At 43.1% G+C, this 14,434-nt stretch overlaps 1 long non-coding RNA gene across 1 annotated transcript in view; it reads left to right on the top strand.

Moving 5' to 3' along the window:
* LOC102484726 (uncharacterized) overlaps window positions 1-14,434 on the top strand; it is a 282,479-nt gene that overhangs the window by 211,352 nt on the left and 56,693 nt on the right. The window contains exon 4 of the long non-coding RNA XR_003549440.1: window positions 136-199. This is a non-coding gene — a long non-coding RNA (uncharacterized LOC102484726). The remainder of the gene's footprint in view (window positions 1-135; window positions 200-14,434) is intronic.

Raw genomic sequence — 14,434 nt, 5'->3', positions numbered from 1 at the left:
AAAAAAAAAAAAAAAAACAAAAAACGGTTGCGGGGTGTGATGCCAAAGGCTGACCGCGGCGCGGAGAAGGCGGGTGTGGGAAGTGAGTCAGAGGCTTCAGTCGGTTTGAAGTTGGTTCCAATTCGGCCGCCCCAGAAACTTCACAAGACGCGAGACGCGAGATTGACAGCGAGGGCTCAGTTGCGCAAGAAGATTGGAAGTGAGTAGGTGTGCCCGAGAGCCGGGCCGCTCGCTCCGGCGGAGTCACGTGGCCACAGCCACTCGGACCCTGCCCTGCCCTGGGAGGGATTCTAGCCCGTTGGGCGTTTTCAGGTTCCCTCCACCCTGAACGGATGTTTCACACTGCCCGGTCCCTCCTTCAGGGCTCGCTCCAGGCAACCGCCCGGGAGTCGGAAAGGCTGCGTTCTAGTCCAGGCGCTGCCCCTTATGGGCGAGATCAGCCTCAGCAAGGAAACAGGGCTTTTTCCTTTCTCTTTGTCCATAAAAGGGAGATAATAAGACATCGCTGATGAGCCCTACAGGATTTTTCTGAGGATTGAATAAGTAAGATAATGGGAATAAATGCTCTTAATAGATTATAATTACTAGCTGAATAAAAGATGACATTAATAATAATTAATCAGTTAATATAACCGTATTACTCTCGGCAGGGTACGGGAGTGTATTTGCCAAAATATCTTTGGAGAGATATATATATATATATATATATAGAGAGAGAGAGAGAGAGAGAGAGACGCACTTTTACTGTTTGTAGGAAATTTTAAACACAGGGCACCCTACTTTTGCAGCACTTTTTACAATAACCTACTGTCTCAGCTGTTCTTCCCCCTTGAGCCACCCCAAAGCTGCGTTTTCTGAGCCTCTGCTACGTTTTTTCTTTCTCCAACATGCAGATAATGATTGACGGTGCCTGCCCAAGCAGGAGCAATGGTCTGTCTGTGTGTGGAGTGAATGTCACCCCCGTCTCAGGCACACGGACAGGCTGAATAGGCTTGGAAGAAGCAAGTCCACGTCATGAGGCCGTGCTAGTAATCCTTCACTATATTCTCGGCCTGGGATGCTTTTATTCCTGGTCGCTCGTTACTTATTCTTTGAAATATCTCCAGTGTCACCTGGGGTTCTGCACCCTGGGCCAGGCTGGGCGAGGCTGGTACCTATGGGCATTTTCTCCCTTCCCTTGCGTCTCAGAGGCTGTGTGGTGTGTTGCGAAAGGCAGTGGAGCCCGCTTGGCTTCTCTTTCTCTGTCAAATGGAGGTGTTGCTCCCTACCCTTCCTGCGTCCCCATGTAGATGTGAGGAGTCCGTGAGGTTACACCTGCACCACCAACCATCGGGAACTCCCAAGGGCTGTATGGGCGAAGGGATTATCATCATTATTTTGCTGCATATTTCTTTTTTGTATTTTTTGGAGAGGTTTTCACTATAGGGCACGTGCGATCGCCAGACAGACAGAGAGATAGAAAGCGAGAAATCACCCCCCAGAGGGGATGGCCATGCCGCAATCCCTTCTCCTCCATTCTCCTCTCAGGATCTTGGGCATGCACGCACATGCGCCTGGCGTTAGTTTAAGCCACCAGGTCCGGGACTCGAACCGCGGTCGACTACGTGGGAGTCCAGCGACATAGCCATTACGCTAACTGCTGGTCCCGCTGCATATTTCTTATTAGTGATTTACCCATATTTCACAATCGAAATTGCTTTGAAAGCTGTCTTTCTCCCCCACTATTAACACATTCTCCTACTGCTTCTCATCTCCAGCAATCCACTGATTAGTTAAGTATTTATAGTGATGGTAGGTTTTGGTGATAAACCCACTCGCTTGCGGAAAGTGAGTGTCCTACCTAAATCACATGGAGAGCTGCACCAAGCGGGCTCTCTGCATTTTTCTAGAACCACTAAAGGTATCTTTCAAACATGCACACATTCTCCTTTTGATACAGAATATGCGCAAATGTATGTGTGAGCAGAAAGCACGCACACCTACATTCACACAGCAGAGTCCCGAGAGAGCAGATTGACCGCAGAATCGGAACACGCGCTGCTCTGTCAGCATTTCCGCAACTTCCGAGTCCAGAAGTGACCACAACACGCAATTCACGTGGTTAAAGAAATCAGCGATCAATTTCTGCCCTGTTCCGAGTAATGACTATCAATACCTTGCCTCTCCTAGACAGTCAGTCAGCAGCTTCAGGTATTTTTAAATGAGTTTCTTTCTTTTTTTTTTTTAAATGCATCTGCAAAGTCAATTATTTTCAATCTCATCTGAAGCAATTAAAAAAACATCCTGACATTTAAGGTGATATTTTTTTCCCAAGTAAAATAATTATAAATAATCCTAATTATGAGCAAATCATTCAGTTACTTTCACTTGGGTTCAACCTTTAGGTTAATAAACCAATCCATTAAAATTCATCTTGCTCACAGGACCAATTTGTTAAAAAAAAAAATGGAGTGCCCTTTATCACAAGTATGATTGATATTTTCCTTAACAATCATCAGATCTGTCCTTTTCCGAAGAGAATGTGGTCAAGTGTGCATGTAGAAAAGTAGGGTTCTTTTATGCCCATCTTGGCACTGCTTCTCAGACAGGTTTGAAATGATGTCCATGATGATGAAGATGATAATGTACCACATTAAAACTCTCGTTTCCAATAGTAACTTAAAGAGATGCCCGAAAGTCTCGGAACAATTGCTTATAGCACGGAATCATGTAATTCCTTATGCTAGAAAACAAAGGAGTTTAGAGATTGTCCTCTGCCTCGGGTCTTTCATTCTCATCAAAGGTGTACAGAGATTTACAGTGTGGTTCACACGGCTGCCACCTGTTTTTGTAAATAAAGTTATATTAGAACAAAGGACGTACATCCATTCACACGTGGCCTATGGCTGTTTTCCTACAGACAGCATTGAATAGTTACAACAGAGGCCCTATGGCCTGCAAAGCCTAAAATACTTACGATCAGGCCCCTAACATGTGTGCCAACCCCTGGCCTAAGATAATGAAAAAGAAATTATCTTTGAGGGACCAGCAGTTAGCGTAATGGCTATGTTGCTCGACTCCCATGTAGTCGACTGCAGTTCAAGTCCCAGACCCTGTGGCTTAAACTGACGCCCGGCACATGTGCGTGCATGCCCAAGATCTAGAGAGGAGAATGGAGGAGAAGGGATTGTGGCGTGGCCATCCCCCCTGGGGGAGTGATTTCTTGCTTTCTGTCTCTCTGTCTCTCTCTGTCTTTCTGGCGAGCGCACGCACCCTATAGCGAAAACCTCTCCCCCCAAAAAAATAAATAAATCATCTTTGAATTTACAACAGCAACTAACATTTGAGTTGTGATTTAGAAAATGTAAAAGGTCTGATTATGTTACGTTGTAAGAAGTCTTATTAGCCTCACTTAACTGATGAAGAAATTACACGTCTTTTTCATGGTCATTTAGTCATTTCATGTTGAAAGTTTTGCCTCTGCAGAGGGAAGGTCGGTGTCCCAGGGAAGCCTCCAGAGAGCAGTGAAAGGAGCTGAGTCTAGATCGCAAGGGGCGGGGGGGGGCTCCTGTCTTGTCCGCTCGGGTGTGGTCATTGCCAAAAGGCAGCAGAAGAGGCAAAACTCTGGAAAGTCTGTTCCCCCTTTATCTGGCCTTGGCCTGGATGATTTGAATCGTGCCTGCTTCTACGTCCGCATTCTCATAATCAGAGTTATACTAATAAACTGGAAGGAAAGCAGCATGCTCTCAGGTTCAACAGAGTTAAGCTTGATTGCATCAACTGTCACTTATCTCTACTGAAGGAATGCGTCCATCCTGAAATTGGCACTGTGGCACAGAGATTCCCAAACGGCAAGTAACAGAAAAGTCTTTGTTTGGGGACTAGATTATCTTTTTAGAAGTTTGCTTTTTGAGACAGCAAATCCCCTTTTATTTCTGTTTCTGTTTTATCCATGCAGAAGACATGTACTAGCAAAGTAAGCCAAAGGCACTGGTATCGGGAGGAAGGAAGGCTTTGAGATCCACAGATACAAAATAGCAGTTGTTTGCGGAGGCCAAAGATTTTCTTAATCTTACGAGTTTTCATAAAGAGGGCGAGGGATGAAATGAGAGAGATAGGAATAAGAAACTCCTAGATGGGACCTTTCTGGAAGATTTCAAGCCACAGAGGAGGATTTAAACAATCGAACTAATTCAATTTTCCACCCACACAACTTTCATTTTGAGTACCTTCTATGCCAGGCACTTCTAAGAGTTGAAGAAAGATCATGTTGACTTAAGATTCAGATTTTCTCCAGGAAATGATTTAGTAGAGACATGAACACGTACACGTGTTTGTGTTTGTCATACACATTAGAAATAAGCAAAAGGATAGGGCCAGCTAATGGCGTAGAGGTTAAGGCAGCTGGATCCCACATGGTTGATAACGTGGTTCGAGTCCCAGACCAGGTGGACTGAAAAACATGCCAAGCATGTGTGTGTGCATGCCCAAAATCCCAAAGGGAGGAAGAAATCGAGAAGGGATTCTGGCGTGGCCATCCCCTCCAGGGGAAGCTTTCTCACTTTCTACCTCTCTCTAGTCAGTGCACATGTTCTCTGGCAAATGAAAGGAAGAAAGAAAAGGAAAAAAACAACCTACACGGTGGAAGTACAGATAGCATCTTGAGCATGCCCAAAGGAGAAATAAGTTTTTATTGGGCCATCATAGAAGATACTGTATTTTTTTTTGGACAGGATTTTTTTTTTCTTGCTATAGGGTGCGTGCACTATCAAGAAAGACAGACAGACAGAGAGACAGAAAGTGAGAAATCACCCCCCAGGGAGGATGGCCATGCTACAATCCCTTCTCCTCCATTCTCCTCTCGGGATCTTGGGCACACACGCACACGTGCCCAGTGTGAGTTTAAGCCACTGGGTCTGGGACTCAGCCGCAGTTGACTACATGGGAGTCCAGCGTTTTAGCCGTTATGCCATCTGCTGGTCCCAGATGATACTGTATTTTGAGAAACTTGAAGAATGTGTACATTTTAGACATTTGGAAATGGAAGGGGTGAATCCTAGAAGAAAACAGGGCACAAAGTCATAGAGCAAAATGTCACACAGTGTATGTTCAGAAAAATCATCGTTCCACACAGTTACATGGGAATGGAGGAAGGTAAGGTCGATGACATGGGTCAGAACCAGACTCTGGAGGGCCCTGGATTATAGCTTAAGAAGTTTTGTTCCGGGACCAGCATATGGTATAGTGGTTATGTCGCTTGACTCCCACATGGCCAACTGTGGTTGGAATCCTGGACCTGGTGGCTTGAAAAATCACACCAGGTACATGTGTGTGCATGCCCAAGATCCTAGGAGGAAGGAATGGAGGAGAAGAGGTTGTGGCATGGCCATGCCCCCTGAGGGGTAATTTTTCACTTTCTCTCTCACTGTCTGTCTTTCTTCTGGAGTGGACATGCCCTGAAGCAAAGACCTCTAATGAAAAAAAAAAGGTTTGGTTCTTACTCTGTAGATGATAACCATTAAGTACTTGTGTCCGGAGAAGGACACAATCATACCTGTGATTTGTTTACAGATGTCCCAAAAGAACTTGGAGGCAGGTCACCAGTTAGGGCCAGAACAAGAAAGGCAACTCCTTGGTCTTGTGCAATAACCTGGGGATTGTTGGTCTGGCATGACCTCGACTACATAGGTTATAGCACTGGCTGAGGGCTTTCTGAGGGCATTTATTTAATGGCATGCCAGTGGCATTTACTCATAAAACCAAAATGCCATTGGGACCAGAAATAGGGGTTTTGGTTACTTCCCCAGACAGGATGCAGTTTGGGTGATTATAACATGATTCATCGAGGTCGGGAAACAAATCCTCCACAAACAAACACCCCTCCCCTCCAAGCCCAGTGACTCATGGCTACTTCAATTGAATCCATGGAAAGCTCTGGAGTCCAGGCAAAATTTGAAGTGTGGTGTTAAGTCATAAATCTTTAGCATTCGTTGTTAGAAAAGAAACATTTTGTAAATGTATTTATTTCTTCCATGATGAGAGGAACCGAAAGAGACGTAGAGAGACAGAACAACATCACTCCCAGCCGAGTCGTCATGCTGCAGTCCACGCCCAGCTTCAGACAGCCCTGGATCATGGGCACACATATGCCCAACTATCCAGGGAGGTATTCAGAAATGAGTCCAGAAGCTTCCCTTTGGGTCCACCTTGCAGAGTGTCATGTTCTACTGCTGCCTCATCATCTGACCCCAGACACATCTGCATTTATTCTTTACGTTGTTCAAGCAATAAGCATTGATCAAAGTCCTACTGTTTTAGGCACATATAATATGACATTGGAAAACATAAAGCCTGCTGGAAGATATTCCCCAGTTTAGCTGGGAACAGCTGGGACATAATCAATAAGGAGGGTATTCCGTAAGTATGACTCTATTTTTAAAAATAAGTATTGATTGAAGTTTAGTTATCATTATTATTAATTTTTAATTTGCGACAGGGCACATGCACTTACCAGAGGGGAGACAGATAAAGAAGGAAAGTCAGAAAACCAGCCGCCAGGTCCGGGACTCAGACCACAGTCAGCGACAGTGACTGATGCAGTCCAGCATCTTAACCACCATGCCATCTGTTGTCCCCCCTATAAGTATTATAATGGAGCCATGCAAGCAGTACTAAAGGATCAGAGGAAAGACCCATAGCTGCTTTGGGAAGGGAGTGCAGGTGTCGGAGTGGGATTTAAATAAGAACTGTTCATTGTTACTCACTTGTTATTTCCACAATGATCAAGCACTCATGTGTCAGGCTCTAGGCTAGGCATGGGGTTTCATGCTTGTGTAGAATTTGTGTTCTAGCAAGAGGACCTAGGTGTTAAATATGACTAGAAACCAACCAGACAGACATCTGTCCTCAGGGAGTTTACATTCTTGTAAGGGGACATTTCAGAGAGCAGTAACTAACACCTCATTCCAGTTAAGAACAAGGTTTACAAGAAGAAGCATGAGGGCCAGTCCATGGCATGATAGGTAAGTGTCTGATCCCTCATGGTCAACTACGCAGGTCCCAGACCCCGCAGCTTGAGAAACATGCGAGGTGTGTGTGTGTGTGTGTGTGTGTGTGTGTGTGTGTGTGTGCCCAAAACGAGAAGGAAGGAGAAGTGGAAGAGAAGGGATTGCAGTGTCACCATCTTTCATGAGGAGTGCGTTCCCACTTTTTCTGTCTCTCTCTCTCTGTCTCTCTCTCTCTGGTGAGCACACACACCTTCTAGTAAATTAAAAAAGAAGCAGCCATGAGTGAAAGAAGAATGTTTTTTTTAAAGAACCCTTAAAAGAATAGAGGAAGAAACTTCAGAGAACGTCAGGTTTGGGGCTATTTAGTATAACAAAAAGGCTTATTAACAGGTCTGAATGAAGACAGGCAAATAGCCCAGTCACTCTTTGACTGGAGTGGAGGGACACAGGTGGACACCATTCTTACACAGAAATTCATAGCATTGAGTCCACAGACATTCTGATTCTGCAGTATCATCAGCGAATGGACTCACTGATTGAGGACTCACTGAGTGCAGTGGTTTGGATTCACTAATCATTTTCCTGTACCTTCAGTCTGACTGTTCTGTAATGGCCCAGTGCCATACAGATAGGAACTTTCATCGGCCACCTCCTTACTTAAATAATATTCACACTCAGGTCAAATTCTGTAATAGCCAGAACTCTGGCTTGGAGATCCTACTTGATTCTCATTTTATCAGGGTGTCTGAAATAACCAGGCCATGAGGTGGTGTTGTTATGGTACTCATTGGAATGGGATCTGACCTGTATAAGGAAGAGAACTGGGACAGACATAGCTCTTGAGCCCATCACGAGCTTGGAGAAATCCGTATAAGCAATAGCAGAATCACAGAGCTAGAAGAGACTCAAGGTGACTTAAGGTGTTCCCAGCACCTGCCTTTAGGCAGATACATGCCTGTCTGGAAATTCAATATAAATTCTAGAACTCATTATTTTAACCAATGCATAGAGGTGTACCCATCCTGAATAGCAGAGTTGCCTTCCGGGTAGATGCTGCCTAGCCTTGGGCAAAACACCTTTGAACTTCCTCCTTCACAGGAGACCTCAGAGCCTATAGCATATTCTCTTCGTGGGAGAAAAATCATTCTTTGGAGAATATTTTGTATTTTCAAAAAAATAAAAACAAAAATAAAGTGCTGTATCCAATTGGTCCGACTTGGATGATAGCATTATATTTTTGTTGTTGGATATGAACTTAAACGCAGCTATAGAATTGAGAGCTGCTGTTTTTGTTTGCCTCATAACTGATTCAGAAGGAACTTAGCAGGAATTACTACAGCTATTGGTTGAATGAATGAAAAACAAAACAAAACAATAATTTCATTACTATATAGGGATATAATGAATTCTTTGTCTATTTTGATTTTTCTACCAAACTCCCTCAATAGCAAGGGAAGCAGTCGGTGACAGACAGATCACTGTTCTGGGAAGAAGGTTTGGGTTCTGGCCTAAACTGGCAGGAGGAGGATGGATGGCTTTGGCAGAAGTGTGTAAGCCTACGTCTTTTATCTTTAAATGAAGGAATTGAACTCTTAGGTTGTCGGAAAGTCATGACATATTTGTCTGTTTTCCAATGCAAACCTGCATGACTTCCCCAACAACTCAATAGATGATGGAAAAAGGTCCACTCGAGGAGTAAAGCACCTTGAATAGCTATTTTGTGCTTATCTGTAAGTGCATGGTTATAGGAAATACTTTTAAGATCAGGACCTTTGCGTTTGTAAGTGACAAAACCCTATTCGATTTATTGGGTTGTTGGAAAAGTCATGACACATTTTTGCATAGAAAAAAAATACATCATGACTTTTTTGACAAAGCAGTAGTTTAGATTAAGAAAAAAACAAACACAGGGAAGGGCTAGGGTATAGTAGGCTTCAGGAATGACTAGGATCGGGGACTTAAGGACTTCCCCTCACTATGTGCTTGACTTCTTTCTCTAAGCCACCCTTATTCTCTCAGACTGCTTCCTTCCGAAGTCTGGAGAAATTTGCAAGACCTCAGGGAAGTTCTCTGAGCCAGGGAAGTAAGACAACATGACTAGAAGAACCATGAAGCTAGGCAGAGAGAGGGTCAGCGTCCTCAGAGAACAGCCAAATAAAACAGAGTCCGCTAGAAAGTCTGCCTTCCCTTGCGTCTACCCCACCCTCGTCCTCTTGGCGCTAAGAAGACTGATGCCATTCTACCCTTCTTTGTAAACTCTGTCCAGCTTTCCTTCCGGGCAAGCCATCTCTTCCGGCTCTTCTCCCAGAGCACATAGAACCCAGCTTCCCTGAGGAAGTATAGATGCTCACACTGCTTGCTATGCTATCTCTCTCTCTCTCTCTCTCTTTGCAACAGGGTGAGTGTACTCACCAGAGAGAGGGAAGGTGAGAAATCAGCCCCCGGGGGGGTTGGCCATGCCACAGTCCCTTCTTCTCCATTCTCTTCCTGGGATTTTGGGTATATACACACACATACCCAGTATTATTTTATTTTATTTATTTATTTATTTTTTTTTTTTTTGGAGAGGTTTTTCACTATAGGGCGCGTGCACTCGCCAGACAGAGAGAGACATAAGCACGCGAGGAAAGCGAGAAATCACCCCCCAGGGGGGTTGGTAACGCTGCAATCCCTTCTCCTCCATTCTCCTCTCGGGATCTTGGGCACGCACGCACACGCGCCCGGCGTGAGTTTTAAGCCACCGGATCCGGGACGTGAACCATGGTCGACTATGTGGGAGTCTAGCAACATAGCCATTACGCTAACTGCTGGTTCCCCCGAGTATTGATTTTGAAGCCACCAGGTCCAGGACTCAAACCATGATCAGCCGTGTGGGATTCCAGCACCTTAACCACCATTCCACCTACTGGCCCCAACTTGCTACAGTTTCTTTATCAGTGTTTCCCCTAGTAAGACTGTGAACACTTAAGGCACTAACTGACTTAATTGGTTTTACATTACTTTTTTTTTTTTTTTTTTTTTTAAATTGAGGGTGTGTGTACTCACCAGAGAGAGAAAGACAGTGAGAAAAAAAACCCTAGGGGAGATGACCATGATGCGATCCCTTTTCCTCTTGGGATTTTGGGTACTCACATACACATACTTGGCATGATTCTCAAGCCACTAGGTCAGGGATTCGAACGAGTCAGTTGACTGTGTGGGATCCAGTGCCTTTACTTACCCCTGTGCCACCTGCTGGGCCCAGTTTTGAGTTACTTTATTTAATTAATTATTTTTCAGTTATGGACAGCCTATTAGGTATGTGCTAGGTTTTGGGAGTTCGAAAAGAAGTCGAGTAAGATTCCTGTTCTCTAGGTGATCAAGGTCAAGCCGGAAACATGGTAAACAGACCCTTGCCGTCGAACACAGTGGTGTGAGTGCATTGCAGTCATCAGTGCTGGGACACGCAAGAGGGTCTCCGCCCTGGAGCAAGGATGGTGGCCGAGAAGGCCAAAGAATTTCCAAAACCTGGAAAGGGGCTCCCCCGGCCTGTATTGAACCCTCCTGGAGAGGATTAAGCCTGGCTGTGTAGAGTGAATGGTGAAGACCAGTCTTTGCAGTAAGAACTATCACAGGAAGCATTCGAGGTCAGCATAGGTAGGACAGAGATGCATGGCATTATTGGAAAATATAATAGTTTTCTATTAAAGTACTAATTTTATAATATAATGCACTAGAAGTACAGAAAAAATTAGGATCGCCCTGAACTTTTCTTGGAAATCTTTCAAAATATGTGGGGTTTTGACTCATTTTTGGAGGAGCCAACAGCACTAAATCCACAGATATGGTTTGTTGCCTGTTGATGATGTCGTGTACAGCATTCTCAACTCGCCTGGTGTGTGGCTTATATCATGTTGGGTAAAATCTCTTTATAATCTAAATTATGTATAGCGCCTGAATGTATAAATAATGATAAATAATAATAATGAAAATTTTTAAAGCCCCAGAAACCAGGAAGTCCAGGTTTCAATCTCATCTTGCCAGGTATTAGCTTGATGATAATTTCTCAATTTCTAATTTTTACATCATAAAATGAAGACAGGAAAATCCATTTATCAGAGTTATACTGAGAGAAAAATCAGGCATGTAAGTGGAAGTACTTAGTAAGCTATAAAGCAATATAAAAATATAAGTTATTCTTTAAAAATATTTAACTCGAACACAGTGGTGTGAGTGCATTGCAGTCGTCAGTGCTGGGACACGCAAGAGGGTCTCCGCCCTGGAGCAAGGATGGTGGCCGAGAAGGCCAAAGAATTTCCAAAACCTGGAAAGGGGCTCCCCCGGCCTGTATTGAACCCTCCTGGAGAGGATTAAGCCTGGCTGTGTAGAGTGAATGGTGAAGACCAGTCTTTGCAGTAAGAACTATCACAGGAAGCATTCGAGGTCAGCATAGGTAGGACAGAGATGCATGGCATTATTGGAAAATATAATAGTTTTCTATTAAAGTACTAATTTTATAATATAATGCACTAGAAGTACAGAAAAAATTAGGATCGCCCTGAACTTTTCTTGGAAATCTTTCAAAATATGTGGGGTTTTGACTCATTTTTGGAGGAGCCAACAGCACTAAATCCACAGATATGGTTTGTTGCCTGTTGATGATGTCGTGTACAGCATTCTCAACTCGCCTGGTGTGTGGCTTATATCATGTTGGGTAAAATCTCTTTATAATCTAAATTATGTATAGCGCCTGAATGTATAAATAATGATAAATAATAATAATGAAAATTTTTAAAGCTCCAGAAACCAGGAAGTCCAGGTTTCAATCTCATCTTGCCAGGTATTAGCTTGATGATAATTTCTCAATTTCTAATTTTTACATCATAAAATGAAGACAGGAAAATCCATTTATCAGAGTTATACTGAGAGAAAAATCAGGCATGTAAGTGGAAGTACTTAGTAAGCTATAAAGCAATATAAAAATATAAGTTATTCTTTAAAAATATTTAACTATAAAATAGAGAATTCTTAATTGATAAGGATATTTGGAAGATATAAAAGATGTATAAATATAGTTACATGGAAAGATACAATATTTACATTAAGCATATTAATTTTACTTACTGGCTAAAAATCTTGGTTAGTGATATTGCAAAACATATAATGTATTAATGAGTTGACTACAGCTTTTTATACATTTCTGACTAATGATGGGACAGAACACTTCAAGGTAGGCCGTCTAACTAGGCTATACCAACAGTCTTCAAAAAGCTCATGGAGGGAACCAGCAGTTAGCGTAATGGCTATGTCGCTGAACTCCCACGTGGTCGACCGCGGTTCACGTCCCAGACCTGGTGGCTTAAAACTCACGCCGGGTGCATGTGCATGCGTGCCCAGGATCTCGAGAGGAGAATGGAGGAGAAGGGATTGCGGCGTGACTGTCCCCTCTGGGGGGCGATTTCTCGCTTTCTATCTCTATGTCTCTCTCTGTCTGGCGAGTGCACGCGCTGTATAGTGAAAACCTCTCCAAAAAAAAAAAGAAAAAAAAAAAGCTCATGGAAAGGCCAACAGGTGGTGTGGTGGTTAAGGCACTGGACTCCCGCATGGCCTACCGCAGCTCAAGTCCCAGACCTGGCAGCTGGCTTTCTCACTTCCTCTCTCTCTTGTTTTTTCTCTCTTTCTGTCTCTCTCTGGTGAGTGCACATGCCCTATAGCAAAATTTAAAATAATAATAATAGGTAAGATAAGATGAAATAAAGAATTCTTTAAAAATGTATATGATGAAAAAACTATGCTTGGATTACACAATTTTTTTTGCACCAAGTGAACTTGTACTTTAATTCCTTTTTTTCCATAAACTTTGTGATGTACCCTTGCATCTGCGATGTGCTCAGAATTAAGTATTTGGGTATTCTGATTAGAGGTACTCTCTCTGCCAAGCAAATTACATGCTTGTAGACAGAAGTTTCCCTGGAAAATCTCCTTCTTGCAGTAGAACTCTGAGAGGTGCAGCTTTACTCTTTCCATTTCCTACTCTTTAAATGGTTACATACAATGACAGCATTTTAAAGTCACACTCCTACAAGTGATCTGTAGAGAAGAGTGATTCCATTATATTCTTCATGACTCAGGCTTATGCTCTGGTCCCTGGTGGGGAGAGGGCAGCGAAATACATCCAACAGATACAGAATGACTGACCAGAGTCGAGCTCTCCTGGGTGCGTTCCAAAGGCTGTGGGTGAAATACTCAAACCTAATTGACACAGCATGCTAGTCTTTTACACACATGCTCCTCCAGTTCTAGAGCATGGTTGGCTCTTGTGTGTGAAGAGACTCCTTCCCTGACTCCCTCCTTTCCCTCTGACACCAACACTGAGTGTTCATTACAGAGGGGGTGACTCCGGTGCTTTTCCATGTGCTGTGAAGGTGGCCCTGAAATGCGTAGAATGAGACGTTAGAGATTTGTTACTCACTTGGTCAAGGATGAGTCCAGAGAACCCATCCTTGAAGAAGTGAAGCCCACCATCACAGGTATGGAGTCAAGGTCATACCCACTTGGGCAACCTCTCTCCACCCCTACTCCATCTGGCTGGATCTTACTTACCTTTCCTTCATTCTCCTCTTGGGATCTTGGGCACACATGCACATGCACCTGGCATGAGTTTCAGGTCTCTAGGTTCGGGACTCGAATCACGGTCAGCCATGTAGGAGTCCTAGGACGTAAGCATTATGCCATTTGCTGGTCCCTAACTCTGCCTTTCTAAACTTACATAAGGAAGGGGAAGTCTGTGAGATACCAATACAAGTTCCACAGAGGAAGGAGATATTCTAAGGTTTCACAAATTTAAGAAATGTTGAACATATCCCTATTACAGATATGGGAAATATGTGAGTATATCTGAGGATGCAAATTAAAACAAGATATTATAAGATATTTGAAATCGGTTTTCCCAGAGTCATTTGACTTTAGAACTATTCCATTTAAAACAAATACTCATTAATATCTTGAGTTCCTTTTGTGCCTAGACAGTAGGAAAATGGCGTTCTCAGAGAAGTGTTGGTAAATAATCTTATTGAAGCCTAAAATCCATGCCTTAGATTAAGGAAAGGTAAAGCATAGTTTAGATAAATTGTAAATAAGTAATACATGTTTACTATCCCAATGGCTCTTTTAAATGACCCATTATTTATTAAATTGTAGGTCTGTGTGTGGGGTTGCTGAACTATGCAATCTGCATCCATGCCCATTAATCCAGTAAAGATCTATGGTATTTCCAAGATTAACTTAGGGGAAACAATTAATTTTCTTTTCTTTTAGACTCATGGAAAAAATTTCTTGAAAATTTGAAATTGACTTCTCCTCTTCCTTCCTTCTGCTCTTTTGCCTTCATAAATAATGACTGTGGGTTAAATTTATAACTATTATAGTTTGTATTTGATAGGGTCCTCTGAAAACCTACTGGCCAAGGG

Source organism: Tupaia chinensis, unplaced genomic scaffold, assembly GCF_000334495.1.
Source record: "Tupaia chinensis unplaced genomic scaffold, TupChi_1.0 Scaffold000247_1, whole genome shotgun sequence".
Classification (NCBI taxonomy): Eukaryota; Metazoa; Chordata; class Mammalia; order Scandentia; family Tupaiidae; genus Tupaia; species Tupaia belangeri.
This window is presented reverse-complemented; position numbering and strand designations above follow the sequence as displayed.